Consider the following 16,613-nt stretch of genomic DNA (forward strand, 5'->3'; position numbering starts at 1 on the left):
CTTCATTAAAAATGACAGTACACTGATAAAGATTGCCACAGAACAAGAATTCAAAGGAAAATCCGTAACCGCTCCTATAGTAGCAGCAGTTCAAAGGAAAAAAATCGGCCATTTTACATTTACTGATCTGAAAAAGACCGCACCATAAAGGAATGGAATTTCCTACCTTTGCAAACTGCAATGATTTCCGGCCTTAAATAGGTGTAGACTCAGAGCAGAAATAGTTCACAATTTGACAAACGTTTGGTTCGTAAACCGCAATTGTTTGTTGGTGCAGTAACAATAAATGGGAGCAAAATGTTGAGGACAAAAACAGTGCTCTCATGCTGCTTTTAAAATATTACACGTTGATTAAAAATATTTATTTCAAAAATATACTTTATTCATAAAATATTTTGATGATCTGTACAATTGGTCATGCCATACATACAAGAAGAAAGTGAGGACTGCAGATGCTGGAGATCAGAGCTGAAGATGTGTTGCTGGAAAAGCGCAGCAGGTCAGGCAGCATCCAAAGAACAGGAGAACCGACGTTTTGGACATGAGCCCTTCTTCAGGAATACATACGTAAACATTCCATTTCTTTGCATACAGAGACAGAGCAATCATTCATATATACAGGTCTGTACGATTACTATCCACATATTTAGCTGGGGGGTCAGCGGAGCCCACTTACTGCGTTGGCCCCCTATGCTTAGGCAGGCAGACGTTACACGGTGGTCTTACCCCACCGCGCCTTGGCGGCAGCTGCCCCAAGCTTCAGCGTGTCCCTCAACACATAGTCCTGGACATTGGAATGTGCCAATCTGCAGCACTCAGTTGGGGTCAACTCCTTCAGCTGGAAGATCAACAGGTTTCTGACCGCCCAGAGTGCGTCCTTCACTGAGTTAATGATCCTCCAGGCACAGTTGATGTTCGTCTCGGTGTGCGTCCTGGGGAACAGACTGTAGATCATGGAGTCCTGCGACATGGCGCTGCTCGGGATGAATCTCAACAAACACCACTGCATTCCTCTCCAGATGTCTTCTGCATAGGCACATCCCAGAAGGAGATGTTATGATTAGATTAGATTACTTACAGTGTGGAAACAGGCCCTTCAGCCCAACAAGTCCACACCGACCCCCGAAGTGCAACCCACCCATCCCCCTAAATTTACCCCTTTACCTAACACTACGGGCAATTTAGCATGACCAATTCACCTGACCTGCATATCTTTGGACTGTGGGAGGAATCCGGTGCACACGGAGGAAACCCACACAGACACAGGGAGAATGTGCAAACTTCACACAGTCAGTTGCCTGAGTCGGGAATTGAACCCGGGTCTCTGGCGCTGTGAGGCAGCAGTGCTAACCACTGTGCCACCGTGTGTGACAGTCTCGTTCTCCACCCCCCCCCCCCCCCCCCCCCCCCCCCCCCCCCCCCCCCCCCCCCCCCCGCAGCCACTTTGAGAGCAGCGTGCAGTGCGGCTGAGAGTCCGGACGTGCATAAAGGATCTCACAGGCAGAGCCCTTCTCACGAGGTAAAAACAATGACTGCAGATGCTGGAAACCAGATTCTGTGGCGCTGGAAGAGCACAGCAGTTCAGGCAGCATCCAAGGAGCAGCGAAATCGACGTTTCGGGCAAAAGCCCTTCATCAGGAATAAAGGCAGAGAGCCTGAAGCGTGGAGAGATAAACTAGAGGAGGGTGGGTGTGGGGAGAAAGTAGCATAGAGTACAATGGATGAGTGGGGGAAGGGCTGACGATGATAGGTCAGGGAGGAGAGGGTGGAGTGGATAGGTGGAAAAGGATATAGACAGGGTGGACAAGTCATGAGGACAGTGCTGAGCTGGAAGTTTGGAACGAGGGTGAGGTGGGGGAAGGGGAAATGAGGAAACTTGAAGTCCACATTGATGCCCTGGGGTTGAAGTGTTTCGAGGCGGAAGATGAGGCGTTCTTCCTCCAGGTGTCTGATGGTGAGGGAGCAATGGTGGAGGAGGCCCAGGACCTCCATGTCCTCGGCAGAGTGGGAGGGGGAGTTGAAATGTTGGGCCACGGGGCGGTGTGGATGATTGGTGCGGGTGTCCCGGAGATGTTCCCTAAAGCGCTCTGCCCCAATGTAGAGGAGACCGTATCGGGAGCAACGGATACAATAAATGATATTAGTGGATGTGCAGGTAAAACTTTGATGGATGTGGAAGGCTCCTTTAGAGCTTGGATAGAGGTGAGGGAGGAGGTGTGTGCGCAGAAGCCCTTCTCACCACCAACCAAGCCATGTCTTGGTGCTTGTTGGAAAGTTCTGACGATGAGGCATTCTGCCAAATGGCTTTGACAGTCTGCTCAGGGAACCACTCGATAGGATCAGCCCTCTCCTTTTCCCAAAGGGTTTCAAGGGCACTACATGCTGACCACTTCCTGATGGACTTGTGGTCAAAGGTGTTTTTCTTCATAAACTTCTCCACAAAGGACAGGTGATACGGAACGGTCCAACGACTCGGAGCGTTCCGCAGCAGCGAGGCCAGGCCCATTCTTTGCAACACCGGGGGACAGGTAGAACCTCAGTACGTAGTGACACTTGGTGTTTGCGTACCAGGGATCCACACACAGCTTGATGCAGCCACACACAAAGGTAGCCATCAGGGTGAGGGTATATTTTTTCCCCATGCCCAGATCTTTATACATAGAGTCCTTCGGACCCAGTCCATCTTTGGTCTCCATATAAATTGGAAGATGGCCCGGGTGACTGCAGCAGCACGGGTTCTGGGAATAGGCCAGACCTGTGCCACGTATAACAGCAATGACAGTGCCTCACACCTGATGACCAGGTTTTTTCCCGCAATGGAGAGCGACCATAGCTTCCATCTGCCCAGTTTCTGTCTCACTTTGCTGATACGCTCCTCCCAAGACTTGGCACACACCCCAGCCCCCCCAAACCAAATACCCAGCACCTTCAGGTGGTCGGCCCTGATGATGAAGGGGATCGAGGATTGGTCGGCCCACTTCCTGAAGTACATGGCCTCAGTTTACTCTGGCCCGCGAGGTCCATTCGAACTGGTCACATATGCACATCAGTCTGTGCACGGACAGCGGATCCGAGCAGAAAACAGCAACGTCATCCATGTACAGGGAGGCCTTAACCAGCAGGCCCCCGCTGCCAGGAATAGTCACCCCTCTCAGGCTCGCATCCTTCCTGATGGACCTGGCAAATGGCTCTATGCAAACAAGGCAGGAGAGAGAAGGCAGCCCTGCCTGACTCCAGATCTGACTGGGAAGCTATCTGATTACCACCCATTGATTTAGATTGCACTGACAATGTTGGTGTAGAGCAGTCTGATCCAATTGCAGATTTCCTCCCCAAAGCCCATTTTGGAGAGAACATCTCTCATGTACATGTGTGATATCCTGTCAAAGGATTTCTCCTGGTCCAGGCTGATCAGGCAGGCGTCCAACCCTCTGTCCTGCACGTAGGTGATCGTATCCCTGAGGAATGCGAGACTCCCAACGATCTACCTGCACAGGTTTGGTCAGGGTGAATCACCAACCCCAGAGCAGACCTGACCCGGTTGGCGATAACCTTTGACAGAATTTTGTAATCCGCATTCACATTAATTAAAAATAAATGTCAGTTCATTTAATTTTGTGCAGGACTGTTTACCCTGACCTATGAATGTTTGATGAGTGTTTATCTTCAACACGCCTTACGAAAACGCCACAACGTTATATGCTTTAGTGAGCTATATGAGTTGTCTAAGTGCAGCATTGTTTTGTTAATATGATACCAAAACCTGCACAAGTTCATCTGTTTTTGATAGAAATTATGGTGCATGACTTTCCAGCAGTTCTATGGGTTGGGTATGCTATTTACACATGGAAAAACGCTGTCCCAGCCCTGACAAGTTTTGTTTTCAAATTACAAAGATCTGAATCTAAATTCGGTCTCACAAGTTGCCCGAGTGTCCAGATGCATTAATCATTACATCATTATTCAGTAGTAAGTCAACATGTATGTATAATATTACAAAGATTATAGTTTGTGATTTTTGAGAAGATTTGTAGCTCAGGCTGTGGTTCAGGATGTAAGTTTGCTCACTGAGCTGGAAGGTTTCAGATGTTTCATCTCCATGCTAGATAACATCATCAGTGAGCCTCTGGTGAAGTGTTGGTGTTCTGTCCCACTTTCTTTTTGTGTCTTGATCTGTTAAGGTGGGTGATATCATTTCTGGTTGTTTTTCTCAGAGATTGGTAAATGGGGTCCAAACTAATATGTTTACTGATGGAGTTCCACTGTGAATGCCACATCTGTAGGAATTCCGGTGCATGTCTCTGTTTAGCCTGTCCTAGGATGGATATGTTGTCCCAGTCAAAGTGGTGTCCTATTTCGTTTGTATGTAAGGATACTAGTAATAGTGGGCCATGTCTTTTGGTGGCTCGTTGGTTTTCGTGTATCCTGGTGGCTAGTTTTCTACCTGTCCGATGTAGTGTTTGATACAGTCCTTGCAGGGTATTTTGCAGATGGCATTTGTTTTGCTGGTTATTGATTTAGGGTCCTTTTTTTTGGATTATGGTTCATCCTTATTGTCCAATCTACACCAAATTAATAAGAATGAACCTGGAGACATAACAATAGTTAAGCTAGAAATTTCAAGCAAAAACCGAAAATTTGAAGGTAAGGTAGAGAAACAAACTAATGTTTCAAGTTTTAAACTATCATTTAAGTTAGAAAATTGAAAGAAAATTAAAATTATTGGATGTTGGAAAAGTGGGTGAAGAAAACATAGAAGATCAATGTTTCAAGCATAGAAATTGGAAAAAAGAATATTTTTAAAGGTTATCTCCATGAAATAATGAAATGACAGTAGAGGAAAAAAACAATGTATAAATAACTAAGCTGGTACAGGGTAAAAACATGAAATGTGTAGAAATTAAAGTTGTAAGTGCATCATTTTGCTTAAAACTGACAAAATCATTGGGTTTATCAATCTGAGAAGAACTCAGGTTGATCAACATAGTGTCAAACAGGATGGAAACAGACCCTTGGTTCTCCTTACAGCTCATCTTCAACAAAGGCATAGCATTTGCTACTCTCTAGGCATCAGGCACCTCACCCATAGTTACAGATGGTACAAATATTTCTATAAGAGATGCTGCAATTTCCTCCCTTTCCACAGCATTCTGCGATACATTTGATGAGGTCCTGGAGATTTATCTGCCTTTACATATTCTAAGGTCTCCAGAACATCCTCCTCTGTAATGTGATCTGTTTTTAAAACATTATTATTTATTTCCCTGAGTTTTTTTGCTTCCATTTCTTTCTCTACAGTAAAAACTTTTGCAAAATATTCATTTAATATCTTTCTCACGTCCTGGGGTTCAACATGATTTACACATAATTCCACCACCTTGCATTTTGCCAAAACTGTTCTGACAAAATGTCTACAATAAAATACATCCACTTCTGGGGTCATTTCACAACTCCAATACATGCTACGAAAGTAGTTGTTGATAGCGTTTGTAGTACTAAGATTCTGGATTAGTGGTGCTGGAAGAGCACAGCAGTTCAGGCAGCATCCAATGAGCAGCGAAATCGACATTTCGGGCAAAAGCCCTTCATCAGGAATACCGAAACATCGATTTTGCTGCTCCTTGGATGCTGCCTGAACTGCTGTGCTCTTCCAGCACCACTAATCCAGAATCTGGCTTCCAGCATCTGCAGTCATTGTTTTTACCTTTGTAATACTAAGGTCAAGGTTCAGATGACAGTCAATGACATTTATAAATTGCTTTTAGCATACTAAAATGACCTAAGATGCTTCACAGGAGCATAAACAGACAAAAATTGACATCAAGCCAAAGAGAATTTTTTCAAAATTACTTTTGGGGTGTTTTCATTGCTTTTATTGCAAATTTATTTTTAAGACATTTATTGCCCATCTGAAATTGCCTTTCAGAAGCTGGCATTGAACTGCGTTGAATGATACTCCATGTAGTGCAGATGCACCAGAGTGGTGTTGGAGAGGGAATTTCAGGTTTTTAACCTAATAACAATGAATGAATAGGAATGTTGTTCCAAGTTAAGGCAGTGAATGACTTGGCTGCTACTTGCAGATAGTGGTATGCTCATCTGTTTGCTTTTTTTGCCCTTGACAGAGTGTGGCATCAAACAGCATTGACAAAATTGAAGTTAATGGGAATTGGGAGGTGAGGGGAAACTCACCGAGCACAAAGGAAGATTGTTGTGTTAATTGAAGGAAAAGCATCTCAATTCCAGGGCATTACCCCAGATGTTCCTCCGGGAATTGTTCTGGGCCCAGCCAAATTAAGCTGTTCCATTAAAAACCTACTGTCCATTTCGAGGTAAGAAATAGGACAATTGCACAATGGTCTGGTCTTCAGCTACCAAAGCAGTTCATGATCATATCCAGCAAAATCTGTAGAATATTCAGTCTTGTGCTGATAGGTGACAAGTGACATTCAAGCCATAAAATTTATAAGCAGTGACAGTACAACATAGAACGTTACAGCTTAGTACACGCCCTTTGGGCTCCGATGTTGCGCTGACCCGTGAAACCAATCTGAAGCTCATCTATCCTACACTATTCCATTTTCATCCATATGCCTATCCAATGACCATTTAAATGCCCTTAAAGTTGATAAGGCTACCACTGTTGTAGGCAGTGCATTCTACGTCCCTACTACTCTCGGAGTAAAGAAACTACCTCTGACATCTGTCCTATATCTGTCACCCCTCAATTTAAAGTTATGTCCCCTCGTGCTAGCCATCACCATCCAGGGAAAAAGGCTCTCACTGTCTATCCTGCCTAGCCCTCTGATTATCTTTTATGTCTAGATTAAGTCACCTCTCAACCTTCTTCTGTCTAACGAAAACGGCCTCAAGTCCCTCAGCCTTTCCTCATAAGACCTTCTTTCCATACCGGGCAGCATCTTAGTAAATCTCCTCTGAACCCTCTGCAAAGCTACCACATCCTTCCTATAATGCAGTGACCAGAACTGTATGCAATACTCCAAGTGTGGCCACACCGGAGTTTTAGAACATAGAACATTACGGCGCAGTACAGGCCCTTCGGCCCTCGACGTTGCACCGCCCTATCATACTAATCTGAAGCCCATCCCACCTACATTATTCCGTGTATGTCCATATGCTTGTCCGATGACGACTTAAATGCACTTAAACTTGGCGAATCTACTACCACTGCAGGCAAAGCATTCCATACCTTTTCTACTCTCTGAGTAAAGAACCTACCTCAGACATCTGTCTTATACCTATCTCCGCCGTCATTTCCGCCACCTCCAAACAGACCCCACCACCAGGGGTCTGTTTCCCTCCCCACCCCTAACAGCGTTCCAGAGAGACCACTCCCTCCGCGACTCCCTTGTCAGGTCCACACCCCTCCACCAACCCAACCTCCACTCCCGGGACCTTCCCCTGCAACCGCAAGAAGTGCAACACCTGCTCCCACACCTCCCCCCTCACCTCCCTCCAAGGCCCCAGTGGATCCTTCCAAATCCGTCGCAAATTCACCTGCACCTCCACACACATCATTTACTGTATCCGCTGCACCCGATGTGATCTCCTCTACATTGGGGAGCCAGGCCACCTACTTGTGGAACATTTCAGGGAACACCTCTGGGACACCCGCACCAACCAACCCAACTGCCCCATTGCTGAAAACGTTAACTCCCCCTCCCATTCTGCCAAGGACATGCAGGTCCTTGGCCTCCTCCATCGCCAGACCCTGACCACACGATGCCTGGAGGAAGAGCACCTCATCTTCCGCCTAGGAACCCTCCAACCACACGGGATGAATGTAGATTTCTCCAGCTTCCTCATTTCCCCTCCCCCCACCTTATCTCAGTCCCAACCCCCTGATTCAGCACCTCCCTCTTGACCTGCAATCTTCTTCCCGACCTCTCCGGCCCCACCCCCTCTCTGGCCTATCACCCTCACCCTCACCTCCTTCCACCTATTGTATTCCCAGCGCCCCTCCCCAAATCCCCCTCCCCCATCTTTTATCTCAGCCCACTTGGCACCCAGCCTCATTCCTGAAGAAGGGCTTATACCCGAAACATCGATTCTCCTGCTCCTGGCCTGCTGTGTTTTTCTAGCACCACATTTTTCAACTCTGATCTCCAGCATCTGCAGTCCTCACTTTCTCCTTATACTTATCTGCCCTCACTTTAAAGTTGTGTCCCCTCGTGTTTGCCGTCCACATACTTGGAAAGAGGCTCTGCCTGTCCACCCTATCTAACCCTCTAATTATCTTGTATGTCTGTATTAAGTCACCTTTCAACCTTCTTCTCTCTAACGAGGACAGCCTCAAGGCCCTCAGCCTTTCCTCGTAAGACATTCCTTCCATACCAGGCAACATCCTAGTAAATCTCCTCTGCACCCTTTCCAACCTGCTTATAATGCGGTGACCAGAGCTGTACACAATTCTACATGTGTGGCCATACCAGAGCTTTGTACAGCTGCAGCATAACCTTCTGGTTCCGGAACTTAATCCTTCTGTTACTAAAGGCCAAAACACTGTATGCCTTCTTAACAACCCTGTCAATCTGGGTGGCAACTTTCAGGGATCTGTACATGGACACCGGAATGTCTCTGCTCATCTGCACTCCCAAGAATCTTACCATTAGCCCAGTACTTTGCAATCCTATTACTCCGTCCAAAGTGTATCACCTCACACTTGTCCACATTAAACTCCATTTGCCACCTCTCAGCCCAGCTCTGCATTCTATCTACGTCTCTCTGCAACCTACTACATCCTTCATCACTATCAACAACTTCATCGACCTTAGTGTCATCCGCAAATGTACTAACCCACCCTTCTAAGCCCTCATCCAGGTCACTTATAAAAGTGACGAACAGCAGTGGACCCAACACCGACGCTTGCGGTACGCTGCTAGTAACTGGACACCAAGATGAACATGTTCCATCAACTACAATCCTCTGTTTTCTTTCAGCAAGACAATTACTGATCCAAACTGCTATGTCTCCCACAATCCCATTCCTCCGCATTTGTATAATAGCCTACTATGAGAACCTTATAGAATGCCTTGCTGAAATCCATATACACCACATCAACCGGTTTACTCTCATCTACCTGTTTGGTCACTTTGTCAAAAAATTCAATAAGATTCGTTAGGCATGACCTACCCTTCACAAAACTGTGCTGACTGTCCCTGATCAAATTAATCTTTTCTAGATGGTTCTAAATCCTATCTCTTATAACCTTTTCTAACACTTTACCAACAACTGAAGTGAGACTCACTGGTCTGTAATTACTAGGGTTGTCTCTACTACCCTTTTTGAACAAGGAAACCACATTTGCTATCCTCCAGTCCTCAGGCATTATTCCTGTAGACAATGATGATTTGAAGATCAATACCAAAGGCTTGGCAATCTCTTCCTTGCTTCCCAGAGGTTCCTTGGATAGATCCCATCCGGCCCAGGGGACTTGTCTATTTTTACACTCTGCAGTATTTCTAATACCTCTTCCTTGTGAACCTCAATCTCTTCTAGTCTAGATGCAAGTATCTCTGTATCTTCCTCACCAACATTTTCATTTTCTATAGTGAACACTGTCGGAAAATATTTATTTAATGCTTCCCCTATCTCCTCTGAGTCCACACACAACTTCCCACTATTATCTTTGATTGGCTCTAATTTAACTCTCGTCATTCTTTTATTCCTGACATACCTATGGAAAGCCTTAGGGTTAACCCTGATCCTATCCGCCAACAACTTCTCATGTCTCCTCTTGGCTCTTCTGAGCTCTCATTTTAGGTCTTTCCTGACTTCCTTGTAACCCTGAAGCACCCTAACTGAGTTTTCACATTTTGTCCTAATATAAGCCTTCTTCTTCTTGACCAGGGATTCCACTTCCTTAGTTGGAAAATGTGGTGCTGGAAAAACACAGCAGGCCAGGCAGCATCCGAGGAGCAGGAGAATTGACTTTTCAGGCATAAGCCCTTCTTCAGCCCTCATTCCTGAAGAAGGGCTTATGCCCAAAACGTCGATTCTCCTGCTCCTCGGATGCTGCCTGGCCTGCTGCGTTTTTCCAGCACCACATTTTTCAACTCTGGTACTCCAGCATCTGGAGTCCTCACTTTCTCCTATTCCACTTCCTTAGTAAACCACAGCTCACGCGTTCTATATCTTCCTCCCTGCCTGACAGGTACATACATATCTAGGACACACAGGAGCTTTTCCTTGAATAACCTCCACATTTTTAATGTGCTCATCCCCTGCAGTTTCCTTCCCCATTCTACGCTTCCTAAATCTTTCCTAATTGCATCGTAATTTCCCTTCCCCCAGCTGTAGCTCTTGCTCGGTGGAGTACACCTATCCCTTTCCATCACTAAAGTAAACCTGACAGAATTGTGATCGCTGTCTCCAAAGTGCTCACCTACTTCCAAATCTAACATCTGGCCAGGCTCGTTACCCAGTACTAAATATAAAATGGCTTCGCCCCTTGTAGGCCTGTCTACGTACTGTGTCAGGAAGCCCTCCTGCACACTTTGGACAAAAACTGACCCATCTATAGGACTCGTACTGTAGTGATCCCAGTCAATATTTGGATAGTTGAAGCTCCCCCATGACAACCACTCTGCCTCTCTCACTCCTATCAAGAATCATCTTTGCTACCCTTTCCACTACATCTCTGGGACTATTCGGAGGCCTATAGAAAACTCCCAGCATGGTGACATCTCCTTTCCTGTTTCTAACCTCAGCCCATACTACCTCAGTTAACGAGTCCCCTGATCAACAATGCCACACCTCCCCCTCTTTTACCATCTTCTCTGGTCTTACTGAAACGTCTGAATCCCGAAACTTGCAACAGCCATTCCTGTCCCTGCTCTATCCATGTCTCCGTAATGGCCACAACATCGAAGTCCCAGGTACCAACCCACGCTGCCAGTTCACCCACTTTATTTCGGATGCTCCTCGCATTGAAGTACACATACATCAAACCAGGTTCTCATTTGCCACTGTCTGATACTTGATTTTGGAACTCCCTACTCTCATCCTCTTCTGTACCTGTTCTACAATTTTGGTTCTCATCCCCCTGCTGTATTTGTTTAAATCCACCTTAATATCTTTAGTGTATTTCCCACCAGGATATTGGTACCTGTCTGGTTTAGATGAAGACCATCCTGCTGGTAGAGGTCCTACCTACCCCAAAAAGAGCTCCAATTATCCAAAAACCCAAAACCCTCCCGAAATGCAACCACGCAAATATAAACTGTTCTACTTACCCTTCCAGTAGTCCTTTGCTCGCTCCTCCCTCGCTGGCCTGAAGGTAAGAAGTTTAAATATACTTACTGGCCTTCCCGACAATCACCTCGCACCAACGTCACCTCCTCCCGGCTCCCGCCTCTATCTGCTCCAAAGTGCAGTTTTGTACAGCTGCAGCATGACTTCGTGGCTCCAAAACTCAATCCCTCTTCTAATAAAAGCCAACACACCATATGCCTTCTTAACAAACCTATCAACCTGGGTGGCAACTTTCAGGGATCTATGTACATGGACACCAAGATCTCTCTGCTCATCAACAGTACCAAATCTTACCATTAACCCCGTACTCTTTACTCCTGTTCCTCCTTCCAAAGTGAATCACCTCACACCTTTCTGCATTAAGCTCCATTTGCCACCTCTCAGCCCAGCTCTGCAGCTTATTTATGTCCCTCTATAACCTCAACATCCTTCGGTGCTATCCACAACTCCACCAACCTTAGTGTCATCCGCAAATTTACTAACCCATCCTTCTACGCCCTCATCCAGGTCATTTATAAAAATGACAACAGCAGTGGATCCAAAACAGATCTTTACATTATTTCACTCCAGGATGAACATTTCCCATCAACCACCACCCTCTGTCTTCTTTCAGCTCGCCAATTTCAGATCCAAACCATTAAATCACCCTCAATCCCATGCCTATGTATTTTGTGCAATACCTACCATGGGGAGCCTTATTAAATGCCTGACTGAAATCCATATACACCACAACTTTGCAAAGAAACATAAATACTTTAAGTGAGTAGGCAAAGGTCTGGCAGATGGAATACAATGTTAACAAATGTGAAGTCATACATTTTGGTAGGAGTAACAGTAAAAAGGATTATTACTTGAATGGTAAAAAGTTGCAGTATGCTGCTATGCAGAGGGACCTGGGTGTCCTTGTGCATGAATCACAGAGGGTTTGTCTGCAGGCTCAACAAGTGGAATTTGGTCCTTCAATGCTAAAGGGATTGAGTTTAAAGCAGGGAGGTTATGTTGTGGCTATACAGGGTGCTGGTGAGGTCATACCTGGAGTGCTGCATGCAGTTTTGGTCTCCTTACTTAAGAAAGGATGTACTGACACTAGAGGGGGTACAGAGGAGGTTCACTAGATTGATTCTGGAGCTGAGGGAGTTGGCTTATGAGGAGAGACTGAGTAGACTGGGATTATATTCATTGGGATTCAAAGAATATGGGGGGATCTTATTGAAACATATAAAATTATGATGGGAATAGATAAGATAGAAGTAGAGAGGATGTTTTCACTGGCAGGTGAAACTAGGACCAGAGGGCATAGCCTCAAAATTAGAGGGAGCAGATTTAGGACTGAATTGAGAAGGAACATCTTCATCCAGAGGGTTGTGACGCTTTGGAATTCCCTGCCCAGTGAAGTAGTTGACTCTACTTCAGCAAACGTTTTTAAAGCTAAGATAGATTTTTTTTAAACAATAAAGGATTTAAAGAATGTGGTGAGAGTACAGATAAGTGGAGCTCAATCCATGAAAAGATCAGCCATGATCTTTTTGAATGGTGGAGCAGTCTCAAAGGGCCAGATGGTCTACTCCTACTTCTAGTCCTTATGTTCTTATGACTACAAGAGCAGTCAGAGAGGAGAGTCATAGAGATGTCTAGGGAAACAGACTCTTCAGTCCAACTCATCCATGCCGCCCAGATATCCGAAATAAATCTAATCCCATTTGTCAGCATTTGACCCATATTTGGCCTTCCTATTCATATATCCATCCAGATGCCTTTTAAATGATGTAATGGTACCAGCCTCCACCACTTCCTCTGGCAGCTCATTCCATGCACGCTCAACCTTTTGCGTGAAAAGTTGCCCCTTAAGTCCCTTTTAAATCTTTCCCCTCTCACCTAAACCTATACCCTCTAGTTCTGGACACACCAAACCCAAGGAAAAGACCGTGTCAATTTACCTTATTCATGGCTCTCATGATTTTATAAACTTTTATAAGGTCACCACTCAGCCGCTGATGCTTTAAGGAAATTGTCCTTTTCAGCATCCCCATATAGCTCAAACCCTCCAACCCTGGCAACATCCTTGTAGATCTTTTCTGAATTCTTTCAAGTTTCACAACATCCTTCCTATTGCAAGGACACCAGAATTGCACACAGTATTCCAAAAGTAGCCGAACCAATGTCCTGTATAGCTTCAACATGACCTCCCAACTGTAATAATCAATGCACTGATCAATAACAGCAAGCATACCGATCGTCTTTTTTACTAGCCTGTCAACCTGTGACTCTACTTTCAAGAAACTATGAACCCGCACTCTCAGATCTCTTTGTTCAGCAACATTCACCAGGACCTTACCATTAAGTGTATAAGGCTTGCCCAGATTTGCCTTTTCAAAATGCAACAGCAAGTAATTAACTTCTTGACTCCTCCACCTCCACAAAATACTGTCTACTAACTACAAGGACAAGTCAACATTGTGATGAAATTTGTTGCAATTGCCTGTATGTGAGAAACTCAACATCATTCAAGAAGTTTGTTTTTATTCATTTATTGGACATGAGCATTGCTGACTGTCTAGCATTTATTCCCCTTTCCTAATTGCAATCAAGATGGTGGTGGTGAGTTGCATTCCTGAATGATTGCAGTCATGTGCTATAGGTTGCCCCATAATGCTATTAGGGAGGGATTTCCATGATTTTGACCTAGCAACAGTGAAGGATCAGCAATGTATTTCCAAATCAAGGTGTTGAGTGGCTTGATGGGAACTTGCAGGTGGTAGTGTTTCCATATGTATGCTGCCCTTTTGCTTCCAGATGAATTTGAAGATGCTGTCTAGTGTTCTTTGGTGGATTTCTGCAGTGCATCTTGTAGAAAATGACACTGCCACAGAGGGTCAGTGGTGGAAGGAGTGGATGCTTATGAGTGTGATGACAATCAAGATTTTGGGGCTAGTACCAAAATTGAGAGAGCTGTCTCATAGGCTGGCCAAGCAACAGCCTGACACATTCATACTTGTGCAATTATACCTTACAATGTCCCAGACATCACCATCACTGGATATGTCCTTTCTCACTGGCAGGACAGACCTGAATGATATGTTGGTACATTAATGCAGTCAGGAGAGAATTGGATGGTGTCAAGCTTCTTGAGAGTTTGTTGGAGGTATACTCATCCAGGAAATTGTGGAGAATTTCATCACATTTCTGACTTGTGCATTGTAGATGATGGACAGGCTTTGGGGAGTTAGGAAGTGAGTTGCTCACTACAGTACTCCTAGCCTATGGCTTGCTCATGTAGCCACTGTTTTTAAATGGTGAGTCCAGTTGAGCTTCTGGTCAATGGCAACCTCCAAATGATGACAGTGATGGTAATTCCATTGAATGTCAATGGCGGTGATTAGATTAGATTAGATTAGATTCCCTACAGTGTGGAAACAGGCGCTTCGGCCCAACCAGTCCACACCGACCCTTCAAAGAGTAACCCACCCAAGACCCATTTCTGTCTGACTAATGCATCTAAGACTATGGACAATTTAGCATGGCCAATTCACATGAGGAAACCGGAGCACCCAGAGGAAACCCACACAGACACGGGGAGAATGTGCAAACTCCACACAGACAGTCACCTGTGGTTGGAATCGAACCTGGGGCCCTGGTACTGTGAGGCAGCAGTGCTAGCCACTGAGCCACTGTGCCGCCCATAGATAAGATTAAAGATGGTCATTGCCTGGCATTTGTGTGAGGTGAATGTTACTTGTCAGCTCAAGCTTGGATTTTTTCCAGGCTTTGTTGCATTTCAGCAAGGACTGCTAAGTATCTGAAAAGTCATGAATGGGAGTTTTGCTGGACCATGAGTTTGCAGATTAGCTGGAGTCAGATTCTGTTGCTATTGATGGGCGACAATATCTTATGGATGCTCAGTCTTGAGTTGCTAGTTCTGTCTAAAGTCTGTCCCATTTAGCATTTTGTATAGTGCCATTCAAAACAATATAAGATATTCTCAATGTGAAGACAAGACTTTGTCGTCATGAAAATTCTGTGGTACTCACTCATACTGATACTATGTCTCAGATGCATTTGCAGCAGGAAAATAGTTGAGGATGAGGTCAAATATGTTTTTTTCCCTTGTTGGTTCCCTCAGACTGGGTCTAGCAGCTATGGCCAAGAGGACAAAAGCAGCTTAATTAGTAATGCCAATCCAGTCTTAGTGGTGGGCCTTGAAATCCACCACAGGATACAGTCTGTGCTCTTTCCACCTCAGTGCTTCCTCCAAATGTGGTTCAATATGGTGGAATACTGATTCATTGATTGAGGGAGGGTGGTATGTAGTGATCAGCAAGATTTTTATTGTCTACATTTGACTGGATGCCTACGGACTTCATGGGATCCAGATTTGAGGACTCCCAGGCAACTCCCTCCTAATTGTATCATTGTACCAATACGTCCATCAGGTCTGTCCTGCCAGTGGGACAGGGCATATCTAGTAATGGTGATGTCTGGGATATTATATGGTATGATTCCACAAGTATGAATATGAAGCTGTTGCTTGGCCATCCTGTGAGACAGCTCTCCCAACTTTGGTACGAGCCCCCAAATGTTAGTAATGAAGATTTTACAGGGTTGACGGGACTGTTTATCTTTGTTATTTCAGCTGCCTAGGAAAATCATTACAAACACCAGAAAACAGCTCAAATTTCTCAACTAAGAATCCTTGTTCAGGCTCAGGCTGCTGCAGCTACCCCCAGTTTCTTTTTGATGAATTGCTGTGTAGTCTCTCAGTGTATTTTCCATTCAGCTAGCATATCTCCTTGAGACAACTAAAACAAACCACAAACTAATCTCACTATGACTTCAACTTCAGATCAACTACGCAAAAGGTCCTTAAATCAGCACCCAGCAGTTCTTCTCTGACATAAATGTCACACAGGCCAACTTTCTGGAACTTTTGTCTTTCTCTGTATTATTTTACCCTTGCCAGCTAGCAATGCTGTTTTGTTTTAAAATCTTATTCAGGTACTTTATTTTAATGCACTAAACTCTCAAGGGTTTAAAATGCATGAAACCAAAACAGACCTCCGAGTATCTCAGTACCAATCTACAAAAACACATAAAAATGAAACCAAATCATGTGCACCCTTATAAAAATGGAAAATGGAAAATGCAAATAATAAGTACCATGTAGAAGATTATCTGAAGCAGCAAAGTGTAGTAGGTGTAAGCAGTAGGAGGTTTCCTTGCACAGTTTTGACAGATGCGTTGAAACGTCTTTGAATCTGAAATCTTTGTTAAGGACTCTGCAGACCAAGCAAAATTGTCTCTTGAGAGAGCTGCAGAATAGAGGAATTATGAAATTATGATAG

The sequence above is a fragment of the Hemiscyllium ocellatum genome, chromosome 34 (assembly GCF_020745735.1).
Source record: "Hemiscyllium ocellatum isolate sHemOce1 chromosome 34, sHemOce1.pat.X.cur, whole genome shotgun sequence".
Classification (NCBI taxonomy): domain Eukaryota; kingdom Metazoa; phylum Chordata; class Chondrichthyes; order Orectolobiformes; family Hemiscylliidae; genus Hemiscyllium; species Hemiscyllium ocellatum.